This window comes from Canis aureus, chromosome 6, assembly GCF_053574225.1.
Source record: "Canis aureus isolate CA01 chromosome 6, VMU_Caureus_v.1.0, whole genome shotgun sequence".
Taxonomy (NCBI): domain Eukaryota; kingdom Metazoa; phylum Chordata; class Mammalia; order Carnivora; family Canidae; genus Canis; species Canis aureus.
Window position 1 is genome coordinate 67,930,307 of NC_135616.1, and position 23,736 is coordinate 67,954,042.

At 37.2% G+C, this 23,736-nt stretch overlaps 1 pseudogene; it reads right to left on the reverse strand.

Annotated features, from left to right (window-relative positions):
* Positions 1-21,862: 21,862 nt before the first annotated feature.
* Positions 21,863-22,843, reverse strand: LOC144315249 (L-lactate dehydrogenase B chain-like; annotated as a pseudogene).
* Between the last annotated feature and the right edge of the window lie 893 nt (positions 22,844-23,736).

The following is a 23,736-nucleotide window of genomic DNA, read 5'->3' on the forward strand; positions in this document are numbered from 1 at the left end:
GGGGCTCTATTCTGATTCTTCCAGGCAGCTAGCTCAAGCAGGTTTTAAGTAGAGGGGTGCCTGGAAGACACTAACGCACGAAGAGAAAACTAAGCAAGCCTTTCGGAAAGTACAGAGGTCCAGTACTTTGCAGGATGCCCAGGGAGATCTGTAAGAGAGTTCATTGTCCCTAATTAGTCAGGAACCAGTTTTTTTAAACTTCTAGAATCCAGAGCAGGGTAGTTCTGAGCATAAATTTAATATGCATTAAAGCAATGTATATATCATCATTAAAATAGTCTCAACAGGAGTCATTTAAAAAGTATGTCTGATTTAATATTCTTTGAAAATTAAATCAACTTGGTAGTGTAATTTAAAACTTTAATATCATTTTTGACATACACTATTGAATAAATGAAAAATGGCATATGCTTTACCTTGAATACTGAATTCTAATCAATAAAATTACTTTTCTTCATTACTCTATGTTAAAAATCACATTGTATGCTAATTTATTAAACTAAAGGAAAATCAATAAAAATTAGATAATAATATGTGAAATTAAAAATGATTATTTGTGTCTTCAAGTAAGTGGAAGCTTGTTCTGATTATAAACATGAGTAAGAAACAGTTAAGACTTAAAGATTAACTTGTCCTATCTATAGTGGATTATGATAAGCTTAATATGTATATGTTGAAATGTGGTTGGAGTTTATTATGTTCATCATTGATTATGCTCATCAATAGTACATTCACCTTTAATATAATTTGTAGAAGACAGCTGGAGCAATGTTATTAAAGTAAAAGGGAGGAAAATTATATATTATAAAAATCAAAAGACCAGCACTGGATTTGAAACTAATAATATTAGACATTTCTCCATAAGGGATTTTCATTGGCTAACATTTTTAGGAGACCAGCATTGCTATCCTTAGCTAATTACCATTCACAACCATCTCTGCTGATCTCTTGGGTTAATGTTCATAGCTTTATTTTATTTTATTTTTTGCTTAAATACAGATTTATTGCAACCGATGTTCATAGCTTTAAAAAAAACAACTCTATCATTTCAGTCCTTTACACAACATGCGTAGCAATTTTAATATTAGGGCGATACAGGCTTTTGTCTAAGAAACATATTTTACTGGTAATGTTTAAAAAACTCAGAGATCTTGAGGGGCTTTTGTAGTTGAATGTAAACTAAAATAAAAGAAATCAGAGGAACTCTTCTTCAAGGATTGTGTGTTCAACCCACTAGGTCAGACAAGAAAATACGGCCCTGAAATTGAAACCACTTTCACACTTGTCATATTAATTGCAACACTTATATAAAAACAAAATCTATATCTAGAAAAATTATGATAAATTTGAGATGCTGTGATAATACTGGAGATACAACCATGAAGAAGACATATCCTTCTTGCCTCCAAAGGCCCCTGGTCTTATGAACAAAAAGGACATAAAAACAGGAAAAAAATGTAATTCAACAGACTATGTCTAATAAGAGCTAAGCCATGTGAAAATAATCTTTTTAAATGAGAATATGGGAGGATGACGGGTAGAGACTTATAGGAATCTAATATTTCAGATAAGGCATTAAAGAAGAACAAAAAGGAGAGAAAGGGAATGTAACACCTAAAAGACAAGGAAAACCAATATTCACTCCATTTTCTGATTGTATCTATCACAGAATACAACTGATTTTGGCCTGAGGGTCAACAGTCTTTAGAACTATTATCCTAATTCCTTGGATCCATGGGATAATATCAATTACTTTGTAATTTTATTCTCTATATCTTTGAATTAAATGTTGTAAGTATGGGCACAGAAACCATTGCTCCTAACATTTTAAACTGAATGTTGAGTTTGATTAAATTATCTTGATTTGGGAAGCCTTGGTGGCTCAGTGGTTGAAAATCTGCCTTTGGCTGAGGTCATTATCCCGGGTCCTAGCATCGAATCCCACATCAGGCTCCTCACAGGGAGCCTGCTTCTCCTGCTTATGTCTCTACCTCTCTCGTGAATAAATAAATAAAATCTTTTAAAAAATTATCTTGATTCACTTGAATTTTGCAAAAACTCTAAAACATTAGAAAAATACAGATTTAAATGTATTTAAAACATCATGGATAATAAAATAAATTTCTGATCCATTCATGGTTTATGATTATTTATTTCACCAATTTACTTTAGTAAGTCCACTGTTTAGAGTTTCTGACTTAACCAGATAATTAAGGAATGTAAATTACTCATTTTGATATATTTTCCTCCCAATATAAGTGATATAAAATTGCATACTGGCATTAAAATAGTAAGATTAGTAAGATTACTTCATATTAATCATGGCAGAGATGTGCAAAGTCACATTAAAAAGATGAGCTCAAAAAAAAAAAAAAGATGAGCTCTGAGAACTGTAAGATTCATTCATTCATTCATTCATTCATTCATGTACCTAATCAGTACATATAAATAAAGATGTTATCAGAAGGTGAATTTATCCACATTGGAGAATGGAAACTAGGAAGTTAAACATTGGCAGGGGCAGTAGAAGCTATGTCTTGAGGTAGAAGAAGACTTGGCTTACAAGTCTTGTGCTTTCACTGGTAGACAATTTCTACTGTGGTGATGAATATATTAGTATCTAAGCTTGACTGGATTAAACATTGGATATTCTAACTTTGCTTAATCTTACTCATTGCTTACCAAGAAACTTGTTGAAAATATGTCGTGCCCCTAGATGTTCTCTATGGTCAAATGGGCACAAGCACTATATATTCCATACATAATTACAAATTAATAAGTTGAAATTATAATATGCAAATATATTATGTAATAATATAATAAAGATTATAAATTAGTCAATTTAAATTCCACTTTTATACCAGTCTTAAAAACCAATTTTATATTCATTTCCTTCCAACCTGAAAGTTGTAGCCATGCTTATGATGCTCTCAACTTCCTAAACCTGCAAAACTGAAAGCTCCATTCAAACCATAATTTTTTTTATAAATTTATTTTTTATTGGTGTTCAATTTGCCAATATATAGAATAACAGCCAGTGCTCATCCCATCAAGTGCCCCCCTCAGTGCCTGTCACCCAGTCACCCCCACCCTCCGCCCACCTCCCCTTCCACCACCCCTAGTTCGTTTCCCAGAGTTAGGAGTCTTTCATGTTCTGTGTCCCTTTCTGATATTTCCCACTCATTTTTTCTCCTTTCCCCTTTATTCCCTTTCACTATTTTTTATATTCCCCAAATGAATGAGACCATGTAATGTTTGTCCTTCTCCGATTGACTTATTTCACTCAGCATAATACCCTCCAGTTCCATCCACGTCGAAGCAAATGGTGGGTATTTGTCGTTTCTAATGGCTGAGTAATATCCATTGTATCCATAGACCACATCCTCTTTATCCATTCATCTTTCGATGGACACTGAGTCTCCTTCCACAGTTTGGCTATTGTGGACATTGCTGCTATAAACATTGGGGTGCAGGTGTCCCAGCGTTTCACTGCATCTGTATCTTTGGGGTAAATCCCCAGCAGTGCAATTGCTGAGTGGTAGGGCAGACCTATTTTTAACTCTTTGAGGAACCTCCACACAGTTTTCCAGAGGGGCTGCACCAGTTCACATTCCCACCAACAGTGCAAGATGGTTCCCCTTTCTCCACATCCTCTCCAACATTTGAGGTTTCCTGCCTTGTTAATTTTCCCCATTCTCACTGGTGTGAGGTGGTATCTCATGTGGTTTTGATTTGTATTTGTATTTCCCTGATGGCCGTAATCAGGGAAATCAAACCATAATTAAGCACAGTAAAATGAGTGCTCTACAGTGAAGCCTTCAAGGAGAGAGTTAGCTCTTATTTTATTGCCTAAGAAAGCCATTCTAACCTGTGGAACATATATTCATGTTATGTTTTCTACTAGATGGAAATTCTTAGCAGAAATTCTGCTTAATTAATCTCTGTAGTTCCCTCTTCCTACTGTGTCTTACTTAGTGAATATATTCAGTGGACAAATGGAGAAGACAGGTATTTTGCAATTTTAGGTATATTGGTGCATCGTGTTTCACTCCCACGGCTACCAGATAGCCAGGCATCTGAGTGGAAAGTAGTCAGTGTTTACTGCACTCACTTTACCAAATTAGTCCTCATGTGGTCTTCATCAAATCCTACACTACATTGCTCATTCAGAGGACTCTATTCTTCAGGTTTCTCTTGTTAACATTTTCTTCTAATGCATATGGATAATACAACAAACAAACAAAAAAAACAAGTAAGAAATAATTTTGTTCCTTAGTGCAGAACTGGAGAGTTAACTCATGCCATGAAAGCATTTATTGTCTCTTGAAAATGGTGAGAGTCCTATTGTCAGACCTTGGGTTTTTATATTGTTCAACTTCCAGTGGGTTTTTGGGTAGCTCTCTCTCTTCATAGTATCTACTAATAATCCCATCTTGAGTCAAGTCCCAGAAATTTTGCCAACTGCTTCTTTTATTCCATAGACTTTAATTTTAGTTGTACTTTAAGAACACATTGACAATTAATTCTTAAAAAACAAAAAAAAAAAACTGTGTGCAGATACGTCCCCAAATTTGCCATAACCATTCCAAGGCACACATTGCCTCAAAATATGAAGAAAGAAGTTGTTTATAGTTCCTAATGTGCACTTATTAAACTGATAGGTTTGAGTGACAACTGAAGACTAAGGTTAAGCCCAAGATCAAAAGTTTCCTTCCAAAGATAAATGTCACCCTGAGGCCAGCCATAGAATTCTGAAAAGAATGTAGGAGGTAGATTTATTTTAGTCAGAGTAGCTGGTTTAGAAACAAGTTTTGGCTTTGACAATTTCTATTTCATTCTTCACCATCTTTGGAAAACAAAGAATCCTGTCAGGGTCTTGACTATTAGTCACATTTTGTGGAATGTTAGGGCTAAAATATACTCTTCATTTTATAGATGGGAAAGGCAAGCTGCAATGTGAAATGATTTGTATTAAAGAGAACAATTTTTAAAATAGAAATCTATCTCCTAATAATCCATGGATTAGGCTCCTACCTTGCTTTGGCTTTAGAACTACATTTTGAGTCAATGGAGATAATTTCTAAAAAAGGAATAATTAAAAAAAAAAGATGCTTGAACATAAAGCTATGATTTCTGTCCTCTTCCTGATTTGCTAACATTCCAACTGAGTGATCTCAGCAGTGTTTATTGTTTCAAAGACCACTTGTTGTTGACATTTTTTCTTTGTTGAGATAGTCATTTTCTGAACCAAAATAGAATAAAATTGAATAGCTACACTGCATGTACTTATGTGTGTAAGTAACATTTTGGAGTCTTTTTGAAAAGGCTGTTTTTAAGTATTTTGCAAGAAGTCAGAATGGTCACGAAGGCAAGTCAGTAATCAGATGGTATATTCATGGAGACCACTAATGAATGCAGAAATCAACCTGAGGTGAAGGGGAAGGGTTAGATACATCAAATTGTTGAAGTGAGAAAAATCATATGTGCTTTATGATAAAGTAGAAAAATATATCTCCATCAAGACATGTGGCCGGGCAAAATTTCCCAGCCCTCACCACACGTTAGAATCATCTTAAGAGCTTTTAAAAAAATACCAATGCCTGGGCCCGACCATACCCCTAGATAAATCAAAATGGGGTGAGGTGGAGTGGGTCTGGCATCTGGGCTCCAGTACTTTTTAAAGTTTCCTAGATGACCCTGATGGGCTTCCAGGACTGAGAGCCACCACAGTAGGACAATAAAAGGAAACAAAACTGTGAGGGTTTGGAATGAAAGAATAAGCAACTCATTCCTCAAATGGAAGAATAAAAATGGGCCTGTCTTAATCTTGAGAGAAACACTGAATTTCTCTCAAGATTTTAGAAGAGCCAATATGCTGTCTCACCAAACAGCAACACTGGAAGTTTCCAGCGTATGAACACGTCCTATGGGGCTACAGAGGACAGTTAATTCTCTACCACGTTGAGAGAAGTCCACCCCAAAGCCACCTCCTCTTCTATTCACAGTAGCATGATTCTTTTCTACCTTCCAGGCATTCTGCCCCCTGCCGGTTTTTGTTCTGTTTTGGTTTTTTTTTTTTAGGATTTTATTTTTAACTTATTTCTATACTCGGCATAAGCTCAAACTCTACAACCTTGAGATCAAAAGTTGCATGCCCCACTAAATGAGCCAGCCAGACACCCCTCTGCTTTAACATCCTTAGCACAGATATAGGATTTTCACACAAGGAAGGGGCAACCAATGCATTTCTCTGGTATTCAGAGATAATTTTTGCTGTGCTTGGGCATGCATTGCTTTTAGCTTTACTGAAGAAAAAGTTTTCATTCATTTATCAAATAGTTAATGAGTGCTGACTGTTAGGTACTGTTCTAGATGCTGAGGATATAGCATTGAAGAAAATAGACAAAACCATTATCCTGTAGCCCTTACATTCTGCTTATTCACTTAATTATTTGACTGACACAGGCAATGCTTTTAAATAGGTTTGTATACTTTGTAGCTACCTTGAGTGAAATCCCTCAGGAGTTGCTCCTAAATACGTTTTATTTTTCCTTTCTGAAATCAGAAAATTTTGTTTTGTTCCTTGGTCGTAAAAATAAAACAAAAAGACAGTGTTCCCTTGTGAGGCCTGGACAAGAGCCACTGTCAGGTTGCCTTCCATCCATCCACAGGCAATGAGTCCACAAGCCGAAGGATCAAACTAGGTCCACTCACACTGACTTGTGTAATTTCAAATATTTAGACAGGTCTTTCAGGGGGAATGAATTTCCATGAAGGAATTTTCCTAGTAATGACATCACTTTAAATTATACTTATATGCGCAAGGCAAAAAAATGTTTAAATAGCTAACAGACTTAAAAAAAAATTCTGGACCCATTGCAATTAAATGTGAACAGACATCTTTTGAAGAAGAGTGATACTGAGTCTTAGCTACAGCAGGGGAGAGCTTTGAAATAGAGCTGGGGAAAATTAAGCATCTGAGATTCAGGGTTTTGAAATCTCTATTGAGGATAGTCCTCTTACTGGTTCTCAGCTGGAAAGCTAGCCCTGCTCCACTCAAATCCATGGAAATAGACAGTCATGTCCATCTTGCAGAAGGCAAACCATGTGGCAGGACAACCTCATTATATATAAAGGCAAGTTGAACTGAGCAACTCCTCTGTTGGTTCAAAACCCTTTTGGGAACTTTCCAGGTATAATCGGAAACTAGTCTCTGTACTCAGAGGGCAGGGAGAAACAGAAGAGAGAGGTAGGCCACTCCAGTTGGCAGGTGGCAGTTTTAATAAGCCAGGGGAACTTACATATGAGACTTGTTCTGGACGGGAGCAAAATGAATGGATACCTGCATCCACATGCCAAATCTTAAAAGTTTATAAAGAGGCCCTAACTGGACTCAGTCACATGTACCACACAGTTGTTTTCTGCACCACATCACTATCTCAAGGCTCTGTACTTGGAGCAGCCTCTAGAGTGGGAAAGGCAAGGGGAACCTACAATCCCAGGATGGAGTGGAGAGTCTCCGGGAGCCTGGGTCCAGACCATGAGTTAGACTACAGCCACAGTATTTTTTTTTTTTTAATGACTGTTTTTATTTATTCATGAGAGACATACAGAGAGAGGCAGAGATATAGGCAGAGGGAGAAGCAGGCTCTCTGTGGGGAGCCTGATGTGGGACTGACTCCCAAATCATGACCTGAGCCTAAGGCAGATGCTCTACCACTGAGCCACCCAGGTGCCCAGCCATGGGTTTTTGATGATGTTCCCCAACATTAACACAGTAGTCAAAGTAGCAAGGATGATGACATGACTAGAAATAAAGAAACCAAGGATGTCACTGCTGCTGCCACGTGGTTGGCTCCTTATTAAGGGGGAGGGTAAAGATGTTAGAAGTCTGGCTGATGTGGGAATTGTTCTGGAGAGAAAATGTGAAGTCAGTGCAGCGAGTATGGTAGCTTTGTGGAATGAGGGGCAGTGGGGCTCAGAATAATATGGTGAGATACAAACTGTGAAAAGTTCAACGAGATAAAAGAGAGCAAGAAAAAAAGAGTGAATATAGTTGCCACTCTAAATGCCTTGAACTCAGGAGTCTTTGCACAGTGCAGAGCAAAAATGCTCAGTTAATATTTGCAGAAGTAAAGGCAAAATGAAGAGTAACAGCTACAGCTATAGCAAATGGAGCAAGAGCTGAGAGGAGCTGGATTCTTGAGATGTCACAGCACTTTTGCAGCTGAGTATTTGGACATGAGAGTGAAAGGCAAGCCCATGCAACTGTAAGTGGGGTGGGTAGGGAGAGCACAAGTGTGGGGAGCCAGGAGTGCGGGAGGAGGGGGAAGGAGAGAGGGAGAGGAAAGAGAGACATATGGGTATAATCAGAGGACAGAAATAAGTAAAAAAAAAAAAAAAGAGGGGAGTTGTACCATCTGATATTTAATTGATGAGAATTCAAGTACATACATTCATTTAAAAAAAGAAAAAAGAACAGTGTGGAAATTGCAGTCCTCCATTCAGCTCAAAGAGCAAAAGCTCTGAGGTGAGACTGAGAGGGAAGCTTGAGAGGGAAGCATGTTCTCTCTTCAGATCTATTTTTCGGTGTCAGTTATTGCCTCTCTCAGTGTGAGGATTTTGCCAAGCTTGGAGCATTTGTACAGTTTAAAAATACAATTTTTTTTTTCATACAACATGGCTCCTACTTCATCTGGCACTCAAAGCTGAAGAAAGCCAAGTGTGTTGGACCTGTCAAGAGAGAATGGTAGGATGGTTTTCTATATGGCACCATCCTAATGACCTTGAAGGGTAATTTCGAATATGTGCACTTTTGTTCTTACTTCCTAACCCAATTCTCCCCCCACTGCCCGCCACCCCCAATATATGGTGCAGCTTGCCTGTGGTTCAGAGGTAAAACACTGCTTCATCTCTGTGGTTAGAGTTCTGCTACCAAAAGATTATCTTCTCTGAGCTCTCAGAGAACCCTGAATGCATTATCTATATATATCTGTCTGTGTTCAAAGAAGATTCTAGGCCGTTTGAGTTGGAGGCCATATTTTATTTATCATCTTCTCTTCCAGATATTTAGAGCAGTTTGGGTCACATAACAGGTACTTAAGGTATATTTGTTAAATGAATCAATAAATAATGAATGACTCACTAAAACCAAAATGGGGACTATAATGAGCTTTTTTTTTTAAAGTAAATTTTCATGTTTAATTTACCCATGGAATGATTGATTTTTCCTAAACAAATCCTTTGTTACTAAGATTTCAAATAAATAGTCCTGTGGTATATTATTATAGAGGAATTAATGATCTAAATTCAGCAAGATCCATGTAAGCATTTAGTCAAAATGCTGGCTTGCAGTCACTAGGCTGAAAAATAAAGCTCCGAGGAACAGCTGCATAAAAGCTTCAATGCTAAGGACTCCGTCATATTAGTGGCATCTGAAGAGCAGCAGATTGTTTAAAAAGTGCCTATATTGGCTCTGCCTGCCCATTGCCTACAGGTTACAGCTTTGGAGATGCTTTATAAAAACTAGAGCTTCAATAGGAATGAAAAATCAGAGTATTCTTTGCTGAAGACCTAGGATGGAGAAAAAGCAGTCTCCATTACTGTCTTGCATGTTTCTAGCCTGGAAAAGTACAGGCCAATTCAGAGAACACCAGACAAATTCTCTAATGTCCTCTGGGGTAACTCTCCTCTACAGTATAGCATAGTATGGTATGGTATGAAATAATATAGTCTAACACAGTATACTTTCAGTTTTCTTTCTAAATTAAGTGGAGGCTGGTGATATTTAATATTCTCTCATGGTCAGTATGTTTATGAAGAGTTACGGTTTTGACAAAGTAGATAAATCAGGTAAAGTGCATTAGGTGTTTTTGTCCTTACTGTGTCTTCTTTCTCCATATGGTTCATCAACATACCTAATGGTGAAATGGAAAAAAAAAAAAAAGTGAGGTGAGAGGAGGTTTGGACTGACTTCCTTTGGAAGCAGTCAATAAAAATTGATATGGATATCCATTGCACACAAGGCAATATGCTAAATTCTTCAGTAAAAGTGGCAAGCAAATAAGGAAAATCTTCAAGGAGTTTTGGATATCCGGAGGCAATACATCTAGAACCCAATAACAAAAATTTAAGCACTTTATAAAATAAAGTATTTACAGATCAACACAGTGCAGTATAATCCAAGCACACGCATATCAAGAAGCTTCCTACTAAATGCCTACTTGGTATTGGAGAGATTAAGTAAGGAAAGGACTTGCTGGCAGAGATGGCCCGCGGGTCTTATTTTGAAGAGGTGAGGGGCATGAATTAGGGAAGAAGGGGGGCATTATTTGGCTAGGTAGCGGCGTTTTGTGTGCAAAGGTACATTGCACGTGGGAGATGACCAGCAGAGGAGGGTCACTGGAATAGGACATGTTGAGAAACAAAAAGATCCGATCACGGGCACCTGGGTGGCTCAGGGTTTGAGCATCTGCTTTTGGTCATGATCCTGGGGTCCTGGGATCGAGTCCCGCATTAGGCTTCTCCCTCTGCCTATGTCTTTGTCTCTCTCTCTGTGTCTCTCATGAATAAATAAATAGAATCTTAGAGAGAGAGAGAGAGAGAGAGAGAGAGAGAGAGATACCTGATCAAATAGGTATGTCACTGGGAAGACATTTCGCCTGAATTAGATTAATGGTAGATGCAACCTTGAGGTAAATTTCAGGGGTTGGTTAGTCATTCAGAAAAATATAAGAAATTTTCTAAGCCAGAAAGAGCTCCTTCATTTCTGGCGCCCAGCACCCTTCTATTATTCTTGACTTTTATGTCACACTTCTAATGACTTCATTTCACAGCCCAATCCATTTTGATATCCTTGCCCTTTTCAAAGTACCATAATGGTTTTCCCTTCTAGCTGCCTTGAGGAGAGACTGCACCTCCCATTATCAGGGCTTTGCCAGCCCTGCGTCTCCTCACTGCAATCACACGCTGCCTGCAAAATAAGCAAACAGATGCCCTGGTTCTTTTGGAATGAACACATGTCAGAGACAGAACCATTATCAACTGCTCCAAAATTGCATTTTCACCTGCTTCTGTGGAGTGTGTTGTTCTTATTTAGGAGGAAATTATTCTGAATATTGTTTAGAGGCTATCGCCAGAACTAGCCTTGCCTTTTCCTTTCCTTCTTTCCTAGTGATCTCATTCGCTACGCTACCAAGAGTTCACCCCTCCTAATTGAAAAGGTTACTGATCTCATCCTGTCTGGTTTCCATAGGAGTGAGCAAGAGTCACCGTGGCTCCAGCGCTCTTAGGTTGCTTGCTTGGTGCACTCGAATATGTTCTCTCTGGTATTGTTGGGAATCAGGGCCATTCTCTTCTCCAGGGCATTCTGAATTGCATGCAGCCTCCCACTTCATTAGAGAACACATTGTTGGAGAAGAAAGGGAGCAGTGGACAAAAAATGTGAAGAAAAAGAGCACAAAGCTGCACTAGGACCCTTGCCATCCATGTCTCGTGGCTCTGCTAACCAGCCATTCATGTCTCTGGGTCTCATGAATTCTGTAAAATGGGAGATTTGGACTAGATCCTGTTAAAAGGATGTTCCAGATCTCCCAAAGCTTTGACTTTATATCTTTCTAGGTAACATATCATTTATATTGAAAAAAGATGTAAAGATAAACATATTTGTATCTTTTTAGAAAGCCCCCAGAAAACAGACTTGCAGGAAACATATTTGTTCTGAAGATAATATTTATAATTTTCCATAGTGCCCTACAGGTATTTGAAGGAGCAGAAGATCTGGAAAGAGGGGACCTAGGCTCCCAGATAAAGGCATTGAATTTTTCTCTGAGTTCTATTTAACATGCACTCTGTCTCTCCCTAGAGTCAAAGTTCAAAGAGGAGGCTCAAACAGTATAGCACAATTTTAAAAATAATCTGCCATGCTGTTTTCTAAACATTCTCTTGGTGTCTTATGCCTTACCTGAGAACTGACTTACAGTCATTGTTCAGGAAAAATTGCAATTTTTTTTTTTTTTTTTTGTATTCTGTGACAAATATTTAAGTCAAACAGTGTCTCACTCAGGGAGCAGCTGAATTCATTGTAAAATGGCATCACTGATTATGGTAACTTAGGAAACATTCTTTATTTATCTTTAGCTCAGTGGTAATTGTAGATAAACTGGTATGGAAAATGTGACAGAGGGAACCAAAACAAACCACTCTTAAGAGAGGAGAAAAAATGATGTAGCTCTACATTTACTGAGGTCTTCCTGTTTTAGAAATGGGATTAAAAAAAAAAAACTCCTAAAAACCTAGGGGCACCTGGGTGGCTCAGTCACTTAAGTATCTGCCTTTGGCTCAGGTCATGATCCTGGGGTCCTGGTGGGGAGTCTCCTTCTCCTTTTCCTTCTGTGCTCTCCCTCTCTCAAATAAATAAATAAAATCTTTTTAAAAACTCACAAAAAACCTATGTTAGTAAAAGCTTCTTTTTAAAGATATGTGTTTTTAGTGGGCTCTGAGCTATCTCTAATGAACTATTGGAGAAGAAAAATACTAACATATCTATTGCATCCCTAAAATTGGTCTCAACTTATCCTATAAGTATAGCCAAATATTCTTAGGTTTCAATGCCATCTTTCTCTATAAACTAGGAACATGGAACTGATGTACTTCACATGGTTGATATAAGAGGACAATTACAAAATGGGCTAGTAACAATTGATGAAAAAAATGCCAACAAAATCATTTATAAGCAAGAACAAAAAACAAATTCCCAAACAGGTTGAGTTCTGTCCAGCAATAAATTCCTTGATGTTTCTTTGAATGAAGCCCAATAACTAGTTGCTCATATCAAGCATTCACAGTCATGTAGAGCCAGTTCCATTCAGACACGAAACCCTGGATCTCTTAAGAGATGGTTCATGTGTCCAGCTATTGTCACTTTGGCTATATCTTTGTTACTATAATTCAGAAAATTCAAAGAAAATCTCATGTGATTTATTTAAGATTTATTTTTATTTTTAAGTAATCTCCACACCTAATGTGGATCTCAAATTCACAACCCCAGGATCAAGAGTCGCATGCTCCACTGACAGAGCCAGCCAGGTGCCCCAAATCTCAGGTATTTTAAAAGAAGCTATTTGATTAAATTTAAATCATTTGAAATATTTAATTAAACAACTAGTTAATGTATATTGATTTCAAGACCAAAAACGTAAACAGTAGAGAGTGAAGCCCCAATTTCCCATTTGTCCAGTTCCTAGCTCTTCCTCATCCCCAAGTAACTCCAGAAGCTTAGCTAGTTCTGAACTGAATTCAGACAAACTGGATTGTATGCTTAGATAACTCCCTTGTCCTTTGTCCTTTCTAACATATTTCAAGATGTTGCTTTCTGATGATATAAGAATGAAAAAAGTCCTGTAGAAGTAGAAAGTTTCTTGTCCTATGGAAAAATAAAGAAGATATTTCTTTATTTTTTATAAATAAAGAACAGATCTCCATAAAAATATTGTCTTTCCAATGTAATCATACAGAAATAACTAGCTTACCAGGATAATAGGAAATTACTAAATATGGGCAGTAAAGTCAATCTCTGTAATTGATTTTGTTGTATGTTGGTTATGTTCTTACAATGTTTCATAATCAATTATAATTAGAAGCATATAATGAAGTCACCTGTAGCCATTGGGAAAACTGTACAATATGAGATCCCAGAATAAGAGCAGCTATAGCCGTTTCTACCGTATGGTTTTCAAAATGCATACAAGAAATTGTTAATAAGAAATTCTTGAGAAATGAATAGGGTGGTGTCTTTGTTTTTTTAAGAACCAGAAGTCCAAAGATTTGAGCTTATCATGTTTAGGTGTTCAGTGTGTTGTAGTACATTCATAATGTGGATGATTTAAAGTTCTATAAAAATTGTTTCTCATGCATTTATTTTGAAGCAAGCAACCAGGAATCTCCCAATTTGGTGAGAAAAATAGTCCAAACTGTCTCTGTAGATGTGCCTCTTGCACAATTCTGGAGAATCCATGCTGAATGGAAATTGTCTTATCTTTAGATAAAAATACATCTTCAAGGAATTCAAATCCATGAGCTGGAAAAATAGATTTATTGTCTTCAATGGCACTACCCACTGGGGACTTTCATTTTCAGGAATCACTTGAGAGAGATCCTAAAGATACTTTTGAAGTTAAATGAAAAATTTGTCTCTTACCTGCTTCTGCCTCAGGCCAAGGGAATCAGTTTGATCCATTTGAATGCCCCCATCCTTGCTTATTCGTCTTGGAGTGTCATTTTGAATTAATTCTTCACAAAAATAAATAAAATATTCTCACCGGTGTGAGGTGGTATCTCATTGTGGTTTTGATTTGTATTTCCCTGATGGCATTTTGTTAGGTTATTTTTGCCTTGTTCTACATTTATTTTTAAAATTTACTGATTATCTATTCTTAGATTTTATTTATTTGTCCTGTATTGTTTCAGTTACTTTCATAGATAATATGGTTTTCTTGCTTTTTTTAAATCTTGGACAATAATACCTTATATTATTTAACATTTTTATCTTCATTGTTCTTTGCCTTTCTAATTTTTATTTTATTTTTTCCACATTTTATTTATTTTTCCCATTGATTTTTGTTTTGGCTTCTTTGATCTTACCATTTTATATTTCTAGTAGGTTTTCTTAGTTAATGTACTTATTTAATTTTAATAGTTTCTTTAATAATTAAGCAGGAAATAAAAGTAGGGACTTCTTTTCTATTTTTTCCACATTTGACACTTCACTAAGAGTCTAAAATTATTGTTTTAACTAATTGCCTGTTATATTCAGCCTAACAACTAATCAGGCTAGCTCAGCCGGTATATGCAGTCTCACTTTTTAAAATTTAATTTTATTTATTCATTCCTGAGAGCCACAGAGAGGGAGGCAGAGACATAGGCAGAGGGAGAAGCAGGCTCCCTGTGGGGAACCTGATGCAGGACTCGATTCCAGGACCCCAGGATCATGACTTGACCAAAGGTAGCTACTTAATCACTGAGCCACCCAGGTGCCCCTGATCTCATTTTTTTTTTTAAGATTTATTTATTTATTTGGGAGAGGGAGAGCCAGAGAGCATGGGGAGGAGCAGAGAGAGAGAGAGAAATCCCAGCAGACTCCAAGCTCAGCATGAAACCTGACCTGGGGCTTGATCTCAGACCCTGAGACCATGACCTGAGCTGAAACCTAGAGTTGATGCTTAACCAACTCTACCACCCAGGGGCTCCTGTAGTCTCACTTTGAGACACAGAGAGAGAGAGAGGCAGAGACATAGGCAGAGAGAAGCAGGTTCCCTGCGGGGAGCCTGATGCCGGACTCAATCCAGGAACTGTGGGATCATGCCCTGAGCCAAAGGCAGACACTCAGCCGCTGAGCCACCCAGGAGTCCCTGTAGTCTCGCTTTTTAAGTTAATTCTGAAAAAAAAAAAAAAAAAAAAAAGACAAACAACAACAACAACAAAAACAACTATTTGATGTAATTGAGCACTTGGAAGTTAAAAAAAATTATGACAACCCAAATTATGGTTTTCATTAAGTAATCATTTTTGGTATACTGTTGTTTGCTTAGTACCATTATTTGAACTGAAAAATAAATGTCAGTTTTGGAAATGTTTGAACAGATGGAGTCACCTGAATAATTTGATTAATTTATAACGATCTATTTCACTTAAAATAAGCCCTCTCTGTGGAATTGTCAGCATGATAAAGTAGGGAAAAATGGTTGTGTTGTTGTCAAAATTATAATATTTAAGGATTTTCCACAAGATAAAAACGATAATTTTATACAAAGTCATGGAAACTGTGCAGATAAGTTTCTTAATGGAGGTGTTGAGGAAAAGTTTATGGACCAATTAAAAAAATAAGGACCAGCTCATCATATTTTCTCTAGTCTGTCTACATAATATATCTAGTACCATTTTAAGGAGAAAAAGGAGGAAAGGGAGGAGGAAGCGAAGGAGGACAAAAGGAAGGAAGGAAGGGAGAACAAGAGGTGAGAGAAAGAAAAAATCTGGATGTTTATGATCAAAGTAGAGAAAACATGATTATACAAATTACCAGAGTCTTGTTATATCTACCTCCTGCTTTCCAGCTGCTAATTTTAGATAACCTTACTGTTATCCTTAACCTTACTGTAAGGACTCTAAGTCCTTCCCTTAGGATGGGTATGGCTGGTGGGGGATATGATCTTCAAGAGCCATCTAGGACTAACCCTTGACCTTTGCCAGCCTTCCATATGAAGCTGCTTGGCTTGCTCTTATTTAGGAAGTTATGAGGCTGAAGTTGGGTTTTTGAGACATATTAACAAGCAAAATACTCACTGCCTGCCTGTATGAAGATCATTCTTATAGTGCTTTCTTGCTTCCTTAGCACTACTACTTGTTTTCCCAGTCCTTTTTATCCAGAAGAAGCCTCCGGTGTTCTTTCATCATTTTCTTATTTTCCCACCATGGTCCAGTCAGAAGAGTGAGGGTCTAATTATTATTGTCTAAAGAATCATCTCTTACTCAGGGTGACAGAATTGATTCTTATAAATCTGACACACTAGGACAGAATCACCCTTGATTTATGGTGCAGTTTAAGTCAATACTCAACATCTAGCACTAAATATGACTAGTGTGTCTTTCATTCTTCTTTTTCTAAGAAGTCACTGAAACACTTTTTTGTTGGTACCTGTGCTCTTCTTCCTCATCTTCTTAAAAGGAAATAAGATACAGAGCATTTGGTGGAGAAATAATTATGAGCCCACCCATTCCAATCATGCCAACTAGAACAGTTTTACAAATGAAATAATAGACGAAAAAGTGAAAACCTTAGTTTGGTAATTTGCCAGCATGTAAATAAAACAGATGGCTGGGTTGAATGAATTTAATGAAACTGATTGCTATGTATAATATGACACAATCTTTGTCTCTACCATTCTACTATGAATGGATTTAAGTAGTTTGCACCTAATTTTAATTTATGTGGCTTTCTTTAAAGAATGATTAATGAAATCTCATTTCATTCCTAGTCCCTTAAAATTACTTTTTGCTAAGGCTTTCTCAAATGGAGGCTATTGATATAGAAGGCTCTAATAATCTGCTGTTAATGAATGCCAGAGAGCTCCATTGATTAATTGGTTCTCTCCTGTTTGTCAGACTGAAGTCTCTAGTGTCAGAGATGACACTTGCTTGGATATCAGTTAATAATGATATTGAGTAATAATGTTATACTCATATAGCATTTTTTACTTTTAAAAATATTTATTTCACTCTGACAAAAGTCTTATGTAGTAGAGAATGTGCTATTTCATTTGACAAGGAAGAAACCAGAATAATAACGACAAGGCTAGAGGTCCCTTGACTCTCATCTTTATTTGAATAAAACTTGGTATATCCCTGCTAGCATCTGCCCCATACTGTGGGTATCCCTCAGAGGCTTTGAAGTTCACCAAATTGACTTACTAGGAGAGAGTAGCCTATTATAGATAATAACAAAGGTAACAAGCTCCAACATTCAATTAGTAACCCAGAAAGCATTTACTAGCTAAGGAGTAAGTGGGGTAAGTTATTCTACAGAGAACAGTCAACTTATTTTCCAAAGAATTGCACATCCTTAGATTTACAAATAAAGTTTGAGGTTCTCTAATCCAATATTCCTGTATATGCAAGAACACTCTCCAAAACTTCACAGAGAAATATTCAGCCCATTGAATCTTGAAGCAATAGGGAAGCTATTATATCTGAAGCAAACAGATCTAATTGATGATTTTATATATTTCAAAATTCTTCCTTAGTAAGCCGATACAAGCCATCTTATAACTTTGATCTAGTCTCCTTCCTATAGAAGCAAACAGAATAAGTTTAAACCATATTGTAAATGAGCCCTTTAAATATTTTTAGAGTTTAAAAAAATCATACCTCATAGGAGTTTTTTTTAAACAGGTTTTTTGAAGTATAATGGTATACAAAAGAAACAGCATACTTCCTGATTTCAAAATATATTATAAAACTACAATAATCAAAACAGTATGGTACTGTCAAAAAGACATATGGACTAATGGAACAGAATAGAGAGCTTCCAAATAAATTCACACATGTATAGTCAACTGGTCTTTGACAAAGATAGTCTCTTCAACAAATGATGTTGGGAAAACTGGATGCCCACATGCAAAAGAATGAAACCAGACCCTTATATCACACACAAGTCAACTCAAAATGGATTAAAGAGTTAAACATAAGACCTGAATGTAAAACTCTTAGAAGAAAACAGGGAAAAGGCTTCCTGATATTGACCTTGACGATGTTTTCTTGGATATTATACCAAAAGCTTAGGAAACAAAAGCAAAAGTAAAGTGAGACTTCATAGGAATTTTAATGTTCCTTTCGCCAAACAGGAAATTGAAAAAATGATGGATCTTGTTCAGAGTAAGCTGGCTCCTGAAAGATTTGGGAGCAGGAATCCAGAACTTCAGATGCTCATTTCTTTTAATATATATTTTATTTATTTACTTGACAGACAGAGAGCACAAACAGAGGGAGAGGGAAAAGCAAGCTTCCCACTGAGCAGAGAGTCTGGTGTGAAATGGGGCTCAATCCCAGGACAATGATATCATGACTGAGCCGAAGGCAGATGCTTAACTGACTGTACCACCCTGGTGCACCTCCAGATGCTCTTTTTATTATTTTTATTTTATTTATCTTCACCAAGGAGTCTCTGGAGAAGCAGGTTGCTATCCTATTCACATAAATCATAGTAAAGATTTTTATATAACAATATACTTTAACTGAAATCTACAGAGACAAGTGAACACACAAAAAATCAACATTAATAGTTCAAAGTCACTATATAACAGTGGGGAATAAAGTAACATGCAGATTAAAATATATAACTGTGGGCAATGAGGGGATCTGAATTCTGATCTGTTTTACCACCTAAAATCAGTTTAATAATAAAGGTATATCATATCATGTTCTGTTAGCTATGTTTCCTAATTTGCTTTACCTTATGAAATTGTAAATCATAAATTTCTTTTCTGATACCCAACTCATAGAGAGAGATCAATCAATCCAGATACAATTTTGAGCCAACATGACTGGTAACCTTGGTGTTTTAATATGTTGCTTTGTATTTCTGGACTTCATTCCCTTAGTAGTAAGATAATCGCTTCAAGTTAGCGATATCTCTGTTCTAAGATTTGTGGACCATCAAGTTCTAATATTCTATGATAGGTTTATGCAGGTTGGATAAAGTCTGGAAAATAAATAATATTTTAATATGGTTGAGTAGAGAAACCACATCCTCTATATCTCTTTGTATTTCCCATAGTTCTTTTTTTAAATATTTTATTTATTTATTTGAGAGAGAGAGCAAGTGAGTGAGAACTCATGAGCAGGGGCAGAGGGAGAGGGAGAAGCAGACTCCCTCCTGGCAGGGAGCATAATGTGGGGCTCGACCCCAGAATCTCAGGACCCCAGGATCATGACCTGAGCTGAAGGTAGACACTTAACCAACTAAGCCACCAGGCATCCCTATATTTCCCATAGTTACTATACTTCTGAACAAAGTGCTCAATAAGCAATGTTAATTGATTAATGGAAGATAAAATAATCAAACTGAGGAAAATGTGTAGCTTACAAAATCATAGTAATTTTTTCCAAAAATTTAACAAAAGCTGAAACAAAGCCAGTTATTTTGCTTGCACTGTCATGGAGTTATTTGATGCTTTACTAGTTTCATTCATTCAATCAGCCTTTATCAATACCCTGTTTCCGATGAACATGGAGATAGATGTATTGCCCAGATTCCATTCAGGGGAGGACTTAGGGACCCAGCTGTCAGCTTCTTTGGGATTTACCTACCTGAAGAGAGTTGCATGGCCAGATTCGAATTCTTCCTGGGGCAGCTCACATCCAATGACAGATGATGGTAGGGATAGAAAAGCTCAACTTGTTATTAGTGCTATGTATTGCAGGGAGAAAGTGGTGTATATCTGGGAAAAATCAGTTGTCTGTCTTTTTAAAAATTTTTATTTTATTTCTTTAGTTGTCTGTCTTAATGTGAGTAAAGTGTCCGTTTTGAGGGAAGTGATTTGTTGCACTTAAATGATTAGCATATAATTAATTCCACATTATATCTTCTTTGAATAAAAACACTGTTTTGCTATGAATAGTTTAATGTAACTAGATTATTAATCTACATAACAGATTTATGGCTTAAATTCAACCATCCTACTTTAACTTCTAGACTCGTCTGCTTTTTTAGCTCTGTTGTAGGCTACTCTGAAAGCAAACCCTGGAGTTGTTGGTCTGCTCTGTCCTTTTCCCTGTTCCACTGGAGTTTAATGGACCTGGACAGTGGTGATTTTCACAGAGTTCCAGAAAATTTTAAAGAATGGTTGCATCCACTTATACCTTTGATAAAAGGGTATAGGAAGTACTTCTCCAATCACAGTCTTTTCCAAACATCTTATGGGAGGCCAGGATAATATCTGTTGCCTTTTTAGCCAAGTTATTCTGACACACAGTTTGCCCTAGTACTGATGTCTGAGAGTCTTTTGACCAGATCTTAACAATAGGAACTGATCATTATTGCAGATACCCCTAGTTCTCAGAGGGCCACATCTACGCTTACTTTTCTCTCTTCAGATTCTGAAGAAACTCTTGGTATTACCTGATTTGGTCATTAAAAACTCTGAACTCTCTCAATGGCCACAACCACTGTAACCCCTCTGTGAGAAGAAAAAAGACAGAACAACAACAAGAAGACACTCAACAAAGCCTTCTATCACTAACCAAAGGGCAAAAAAATTGGCAACCTTGCAAGACAGAAAATTTTTAGAATATTCCATTCTAAAATCTATCAGACATCTTACCTATTCTAACCTCTATCACAGATCTTACTCTCACCCAGATCAGCAAAGGCCACGGGGATGGTGTCATAAAAGGCTAAGCAGGGAGCAGAACTCTCATCCTCACAGGACACCAATCAGTCTCAACCGTGGTACCAGCGGAGGCTGCATGGGGAGCCTGGACTTCCACCTTTACCCTGAAGTAACGAGGTCTCCTCTCCCTCCCCCCGCCGGGTTTGTATCAGAGGAGAAGCTTGACCTACCCCTGCCTCTGCCACTTAGCACTATGGTCACATTCCATACCTTGATATTATCAGTTCTGTAACCTTTCCTTACATTCAGTTCCATGTATTCTGTTCTTAGACCACCAGTTCCTACTTTTCTCTCTTAGCCTTTCTAGAAGCAAAACCTCAAATATCCTCTCATTTACCAGCCTTTCTTAATTGATTTAAACACCTTTCCATTATCTTTCATCCCCTTGACATTTTTTCTTCTTGTTCATCCACTTTGCATTCCATGGTTAATCATTTTAATCCCTTCAACGACTATAGATTTAATTCTTTTGCTTCTCTGGTTTGTTGTTCTTGTTTGGTGAACCACAACATGGGTTAAAAAGAACCTCTGCTTACTCTATACTTTGACCCATATAACTGGATATGAATGGAAAAAACATACAGCTATCCTGAATGGTAATTCTTTAGATTCATGACTATGAATCTAACGACAGCAAGAATATTCATAAATGCTGCCTCCTGGCAATATTGCTACCTTTTTTTCCTGCTTTCTTTCTTTCTGTCTGTCTTTCTTTCAGCTCACTAGGATAGTTAATCTTATTTTGTTCAAGGGCTCATATTGCAAGCATTAAACCAAGAATGGACTTTGATTCTGTGAGCCCAGATTCACATATCTAGGAAGATCAAAGCAAACTGTGATCCATGTATTTGGATGAAAAACTAAGGGCTCACAGTTAATCACATTGAAGTTTTAATTTCCTACAGTCTAGAAGCCAGAAGTCACAGGTATTTTAGGTCTTTCTGGATGTCTCACAAGGTATCTGGACTTTTCTTGAGCTGAGCAACCTCATCATCCTTTAGCTTCTGGTTGATCACACTGATTAATCTCTGAGTGTTGAGGATACACAGAAGGCTCAGGAAGACTTCGTTCTCAATGCCCTGGATTCCCTTCACCATCATTGACATTGGATGACAGTGGATAGAGTTTTCAACATGGATTCAATGGGATCAACAACATTTAATCCATTTAGCTTGAGGACTTCATAGCACTTTCAACCACCATTTTATTCACTTCCAATTTTTACTGTCATCATCGGTTCCCATTTCTAAATTCAGTTCCTGGAAAGAAATGCCTGCCACATTCACTCCACCCTTCAAGGCCACACTTGAGTTGCCATGTTCTCCCCAAATCCATCCATGGCGGCTGCTGGGATGAATGCCAAGTTTTTCAGCCATAACATAGTGAAATCTAGCAGAATCCAGCTTATACCCACTTCCAATCTCATTGTGCTTCCAGTCACTAAGTCCACTTAGTTTCCAGGTAACATATATAAGAATATCCACTATGTTGGAAACCACAATTAAGATACAATCAGGACTCAACTTGACTGTCTGAGGAATAATGAATTTGAAGACATTAACATTCCTCTGCACTAGATTGAGCTGGCTCTTTCCTTCCTGCTGGTGGCCTCCTGCAATCACCACCACAATCTTAGAATTGGCAGTCATAGAATCTTTATATGCCACAATATTAGATGTCTGAAGAAATAAGCTCCCATATCATAAATCCATCATTTCTTCTCTGAGTTTATCTTCCAAAACATCCACAAGGGCAAGTTCATCAGCCAGAGACTTTCCCAGAATGGTGATGGCACATGCCATACCAACTTGTCCAATACCCACTATAGTGATCTCATTGTGGGGGATGGTTGCCTATTCTTCTGCAACTGGTGAGAACAGTTTTTCCTTAAGAGTTGCCATTGTCCCCAGAGAGAAGTGGCTGTAAGAGTCACGCGAAGAAGACAATGTCAGCTGCATGCCAATAATGCTACATTTCTTTAGTTCATTCATTCTTAGTGAGGGTTATATTGCTCCAGCAAGCAAAAATTGATTCTAGGAGGAGAGGAGTGTAAAAAATTAAGAAAAAAAGAATGAGAAGTGTTGATCTATTACATTCACTTTTATACTTTTCTGGAAGTAGTCATCTGACCTTTCATCTGACCAGAAGTCATCTGACCTTTCTCTTCAGTCTTTTTGAATAAGCATTTGCTTTAGTGCTTTTTCACTGGCTGTTTTTCCCTGCCTGGTGTGCTTACCCCCGTGTATTTCCATGCTCACTCCTGTGTAAATCATCCTGTTTTAAGTTGCAATCTGTAACTCTCCTCAGCACTTCTTCTCCCTCTTGCCTTGCCCTGTTTTTTCCATAGCACTAACTGCCCTTGTGTAGTCTGTAATTTACTGATATATTATGTTTATTATTTATTGTCCATCTCCCTTTTCTAAAGTATGAACTTCATGAGGATGAAGATTGTTTTCAGTGAAATATCTCAAGTATGTAGAATAATGCCTGGCATATGGAAGATTCCCAGTGACTAAATAAATGAATTTCAAAAGCATGTCTCTAAAAGGAACATATAATCTTTGCACTTCCCAGCTAAACTCTTTCAGTAGATTTCTGACACCTACAGGATAAAGACCAATATTCATAGCATAATATTTGAGGTCCCTTATGAAGAGAGATGTTCTTTATTTTTTAAGATTCATCTCTTTGTTCCTTTGAAAGATATGTTCAAACACGAGTTTTTTGAGCATAGTGTTGAGGGAGCTGTCAGCTGCCTCAGGATTTGCCTCAGCTGCAGAGAACACTCTTGCCC